The sequence below is a fragment of the Triticum aestivum genome, chromosome 2D (assembly GCF_018294505.1).
Source record: "Triticum aestivum cultivar Chinese Spring chromosome 2D, IWGSC CS RefSeq v2.1, whole genome shotgun sequence".
Classification (NCBI taxonomy): Eukaryota; Viridiplantae; Streptophyta; class Magnoliopsida; order Poales; family Poaceae; genus Triticum; species Triticum aestivum.
In genome coordinates this window covers 509,908,510-509,915,010 of record NC_057799.1, presented here as the reverse complement: position 1 = coordinate 509,915,010, position 6,501 = coordinate 509,908,510, and positions in this window count along the sequence as shown.

The following is a 6,501-nucleotide window of genomic DNA, read 5'->3' as shown; positions in this document are numbered from 1 at the left end:
GATCGTCGACTACCATGTTCTCCATTGGGACGTCGTCGTCCTCCGGCTGCCTGCCGGCCAGCCGGTCGGCAGCAATGGCTGCCATCTCCTTGTGGTCCGTCGTCCGCCCGTCCCGAAGAGCGCTGGAGCGCGAGGAAGCCATGGTGGGCAGTAGTGGTGTGGACAGGAGAAAGGGAACGGATGCGGATGACTGCGGCTATGGCCGGCGCAGCAGTTTATATAGCAATGGTGGGCGGGCGGAGGGACGGACGTGTGGCGCCGGAGTAGCCGCCTCGGCAACCGCGTATCATTAATGTGGGCGGCAGATGGACGGACGGACGGCACTTGTGTCGTTTGAAGGCGGAGCAATCGCCTGCACCGGGAAGCGGGGCGGGCGGCGCTGACTGTTTCGGGCGGAAAGCGCGCGCGGGCGAGGAGATGACTTTACTTGGAGAGGATGACAATGGGGACCCACCAGGTCCATAGCCTCACGTACGCAAGTGCCTCCTTATTATATATATATAACTATAATTTATTTTGCTTCCTCCTGGTTTCCTGACATCACGGTCCCACACCATTGTCAACCTATGTAGTAGTCAATAAACGAGAGAATTGCACAAGAAGCGGCCGACAGCTGGGACCAAGCAGCTCGAGCAGTATTTGTGTTTTTGAGGTGTGAGCACTGCAGAGTTTTTTCGATGTTTAGCCCAGATATTAATTTTTCTCCTCTGAACAACAACGAAAACATCGCTGCAGGTATTAACTGGGCGGGCTGTGGCCCGTCTAGCCCAGGCCAGATATCCAGCCCAGATATTAATTTTTTTCAAGCTGAAAATGGCTAGCCCAGCTATACTTTTTTTAGGAATACCCAGGCAAGGTCAAGTTGTTATTCTCCGCCCCGCTGGGCTGCAAATCTTTCCTAGGAGGGATGCATTAGGCTTAACAAGAAAATGGGCTTTAAGAAATAATAAATGGGATGTAATTATAAAAACTGGGCAGTAACTATAAAAAATGCACCAAACACGTGATTACTTTATAAAATATTATTTTTGGATATTGAAAATTTTAATTTCATTAATTGTTGCGAGCGCAATGTTTCGTTGGATTTTTACGTAATATAAATTTATATTGAAATTGTATTTAATCTGACTAGAAATTTCGGGATAAAAATATTTCGGATCCCATCAAAATGTGGGAAATTTTATTGAATTCTGTTTTGAACGGTTGGTTGAAATGGGCTGTACTTTTAACAAACTGTAAATGGGCTGTAGTAAATTCCATTAGAATTCAAAAATGGGCTACACATTCTTACAAATCTCAAATGGGCTATAAGTTCTCTGCCACACACTTCTGGCCTTACTAAGTTGACGCGTCCCCTAAAAAAACAGAGTTGACGCGTATGCAAGGCTTTGTCAACTTATAGTCAACACACGGTTCTAGCAGCAGTGGCCGTTGGATGTCCATCCAACGGATGCCGTGCTTCTTCTTCAATCTCGGATATTCTAGCTTCACCCGCCCAAAAAATGATTCCTCCCCCTGACATCTGGGGCGCACCGTTTCGGAAGCTGACCTGTGGGCCTACTAAGTTGACGTACCAAGGGCTTTGTCAACTTAGTCAATATAAACGATTCTAGCTGCAGTGACCGTACGATGTCCATCCAACGGCCGTCGTGCTTCTTCAACCTCTGGTCTTCTTGCTCCAGCCGCCCAAAGCAGCGCCGGTCGTGCCGCCTGCTCCTGCCTCCCGTGGCCGGCTGTGCTGCCGCGGAGGCCTCACCGCCCCCTACTACTCCCACCGCTGGCCAGGCCATCCCTCCACTCACCCACACCCCCTGTTATTCTGCGGCGACGGCAGCGCAGCCGAACCAGTGAACCCTCGTACTCCTCTCCGCGTGTGCATCCACTGCCGCGTCTTCCCCGGCTCCGCGTCGTCCCCTTCCTAGGCCTCGCCGTCGTCCACCGCCCTGGTGCTCTCGGCGCGGCGTGGTCAACGTGGTCAAGGAACGACTTCCATCGGACGTGGACTGTACGTGGAGAGGCTGACAGCTGGGTCCACGGCAGCCGCAAGGAAGTGCCTCCTTATTACGCGCAAAATAATTATTCCTCCACCTGACAGCGGGGACCCACCGGACGGGCCACCGTATTTCGCGAAAAAATGATTCGCCCCCTGACTGCTGGGACCCACGAGCTACATCTTCGCACGCAAGGAAGTGCGTCCGAAAAAAACGATTCGCCCCCTGACTGCTGGGACCCACCAGCTACATCTTCGCACGCAAGGAAGTGCGTCCGAAAAAAAACGATTCGCCCCCCGACTGCTGGGACCCACCAGCTACACCTTCGCACGCAAGGAAGTGCGTCCGGGCAAAAAAAACGATTCGCCCCCCTGACTGCTGGGACCCAGCAGCTACACCTTCGCACGCAAGGAAGTGCGTCCGGGCAAAAAAAAACAAAACGATTCGCCCCCCTGACTGCTGGGACCCACCAGCTACATCTTCGCAGGCAAGGAAGTGCCTGATAGTCGGGACCCACCTGGTCGAAGCGTACGTAGCGTTGTCATTCTGGTCGCGAACGTGTACGTACATACTGGTCGATGCAGAGGCGCGCACGTGTCGTAGTAGAGGCACGCACGTAGCATGTACACGTACGTACAGCGGCCAGGGTGCAAGAAAGAAAATACGGCCACGTATGTGTACATACGGGCAAGGTCTCGAACACCTACTCGCGCATACGTACGGCCAGGGCTCGTGTACATGGCTGGGTCGGAACGGAGAAACAGCGTCATCATTGTGTTCATGGGGAGGCAACGGAATGCGTCGTGTTCATGGGGAGGCAACGGAATGCGTCGTCTTCATGGGAAGGCAACGGAATGCGTCGTGTTCATCGGGAGGCAACGGAATGCGTCGTGTTCATCGGGAGGCAACGGAACGCGTGGGAGCCAACCGGCTGGGTCGGAACGAAGGCGTGGTCGTGTTCATCGGGAGGGCTTGGACAGAACAGGCGATGGAAACGAGGCCTGGCGTACCGCAGAACGGAGGAAACGGACCTCCTACGTTCGGAACGGGGTCCTGTTGATCGGGAGGGGTGTGGCGTACCGCAAAACGGAGGAAACGGACCTCCTACGGTCGAAATGGGGGTCCTGTTGATCGGGAGGGGTGTGGCATACCGCAAAATGGACCTCCTACGGTCGAAACGGGGGTCCTGTTGATCGGGAGGGGTGTGGCGTACCGCAAAACGGACGAAACGGACCTCCTACGGTCGAAACGGGGGTCCTGTTCATCGGGAGGGGTGTGGCGTACCGCAAAACGGACGAAACGGACCTCCTACGGTCGAAACGGGGGTCCTGTTCATCGGGAGGGGTGTGGCGTACCGCAAAACGGGACTCCACGGGATACCGTTCATCTCCACCGTCGACCTCCTCCAGCCTCCACGGGCTACCGTCGACCTCCTCCAGCCTCCACGGGCTCCTGTTCATCCAGCCTCCACCGCGCGCTACTCCACCGGCTACTGTTCAACCACCCCTCCACGGGCACCCCTCCACCGTCTACTGTTCATCCAGCCCTCCACACCACGGGGTCCTGTTCAACCACCCCTCCACGGGCACCCCTCCACCGTCTACTGTTCATCCAGCCCTCCACCACACCACGGGGTCCTGTTCATCCAGAGGCAACGCCACCGCTCACTGTTCATCCAACCCCCCCCCCGCAACGCTCACTGTTCATCCAATCGATCGGCTTCAGTTAGCAGCAGTAGCGAAGGAATCGCTCGATCGGGTTCAGTTAACATCCATCGATCGATCGCTCGGGTTCAGTAACGCGTAGCCTGCAGTGCAATCGCTCGGGTTCAGTTAGAGCCCAACGCCTCGCTCGGGTTCAGTTAGAGCCAACGCCTCGCACACACGCGCGTATGTGTATGAGAGAAACGCGCATCGCTCGGCCCCCGACCTCCCACCGTAACCGGGAATTCCCCGAAATTTTCCTCCCCCTCGCTTCTACCACGGTTTTTTCCGTCATGGACGGCCCAAAGAATGTCATGCAGCTGCGTCTCCGGCCCGCCCAGGATGAAAAGCCCATTTTCTGTCATGATTTTTTGTCATAGAAGTAGGAGCCCACCACATCTATGATGATACCGGGTTTTGTCACAATTATCGTCATAGAAGTGTCATATGTATGACAGAAAAAAAATTCGTTCGGCCCAAAATGTCACGGATGTGTCTTTTTTTGTAGTGGTTGGAGTCTGTGTATAATATTTGGAGTACGTACTGGACTATGTCTCCAGTGGGATACGTTAAAATGGCACCAGCTCCTAAACCGGCCAGCATTTTAGAGCCATCGAAGTACATGACCCAGTTGGAATATGTGTCGTACTCTTTAGGGAGTTCGGCCTCTGTCTATTCGGCGACGAAGTCGGCCAATACTTGGTATTTAATGGCTTGGCGCGGTTTGTATGTTATGTCGAATGGCGGGAGCTCAATGGCCCACTTAGCAATCCGGCCCGTAGCGTCGCGGTTGTTTATTATGTCATTGAGTGGTACTTCGGAAGCCACCGTGATAGAGCACTCTTGGAAGTAGTGTCGTAGCTTCCGGGATGCCATGAAGACCGCATATGCTATCTTTTGGTAATGAGGGTACCGGGATTTGCATGGTGTGAGGACATTGGATACGTAGTATACCGGTTTCTGGAGTGGGAATTTGTGTCCGTCCGCCTCTCGCTCAACGACGAGCACCGCGCTCACCACCTGGTGTGTTGCAGAGATGTATAATAACATTGGTTCGCCGACGTTCGGAGCGGCCAGGATTGGGTTGCTCGCTAAAAGAGCCTTTATTTCTTCCAGTCCAGCCGTTGCCGCATCCGTCCACTCGAAGTGGTTAGTGCGTCGAAGATGGTGATAAAGTGGCAATGCTTTTTCTCCTAATCTGGAGATAAAGCGGCTTAAAGCTGCCACGCATACGACTAGTTTTTGGACCTGTTTAAGGTCTGTTGGTATAGCCAATTGTGACAAAGCCCGGATTTTGGCTGGATTTGCCTCAATTCCTCTATTGGAAAAGATGAAGCCCAGCAGTTTTCCAGCGGGAACGCCGAAAACACACTTTTCCGGATTGAGCTTGATGTCATATGTGCGGAGGTTGTCGAATGTGAGACGCAGGTCGTCTATTAATGACTCGACATGCCTAGTCTTGATGACAACGTCATCCACATATGCTTCAACTGTCTTGATGATTTGTTTCTCCAGGCATGATTGAATCATACGTTGGTAGGTAGCGTCGGCGTTTTTGAGCCCGAAGGGCATAGTGTTGAAGCAGAAAGGCCCGTATGGGGTAATGAATGCCGTTGTGGTTTGATCGGACTCCTTCATTTTGATTTGATGGTATCCGGAGTATGCGTCGAGAAAACACAATGAATCATGTCCTGCACTAGCATCAGTAATCTGATCGATGCGGGGGAGGGGGAAGGGATCCTTAGGGCAGGCCTTGTTGAGGTCTTTGAAATCGACACACAGGCGCCAGGATTTGTCCTTCTTTGGACCATCACTAGCCAGTCCGGGTGTTTTATTTCTCTAATGAATCCGGCCTCGATTAACTTCGCTAGCTCCTCCCCCATAGCTTGTCTTTTGGGTTCGGAAAAGCGCCGCAATGTTTGCTTGACCGGCTTATATCCCTTCAATATAGTGAGGTTGTGTTCGGCCAACCTGCGTGGGACTCCTGGCATATCAGAAGGGTGCCAGGCGAATATGTCCTAGTTTTCCCGTAGGAACGCTCGTAGTGCGGCGTCAACCGTTGGGTCCAGCTGTGCCCCGATGGAAGCTGTCTTCTTGGGGTCCGTCGGGTGGACTTAAAATTTGACTATTTCGTCTACTGGTTTGAAGGAGGTGGATTTGGGCTGCTTATCAAGAATTACATCGTCCCTATCCACCGTGGAGCATAGTGCGGTTAACTCTTCGGCCGCGAGGGCCTCGGACAGTGCCTCGAGGGCCAGGGATGCAGTTTTATTTTCGGCACGGAGTGCTATGTCTGGATTGCTGGTGAGAGTAATAATACCGTTGGCTCGAGCATTTTGAGCTTCATATACCCGTAATGGGGTATGGCTTGAAAGCGTGTGAATGCGTCTCGCCCCAATAGGGCGTAATATCCACTGTTGAAAGGGGCCACTTGGAAGGTTATCTCTTCGGACCGATAGTTCTCCGACATGTCGAATACCACGTCGAGTGTGATTTTCCCCGCGCATCGCGCCTCCCGGCTGGGAATAATCCCTCGGAATGTCATATTACTTTGCTCGATGCGGCTCTTGTCTATTTCCATTTTGTTGAGTGTATCCTCGTAGATGAGGTTTAGTCCGTTGTCGCCGTCCATGAGCACTTTACTGAGCCGAAAGCCGTCCACAATTGGATTGAGGACCAGGGCGGCTGGTGCCCGGACTGACCGGAATTTTGGTTCGTCACTGGCATTGAAAGTTATGGCCGTGTCGTTCTAGGGGTCTATTGCTGCGACTTGGCAGACTTCGGCGAGGTCGCGGAGTGCCCTCTTG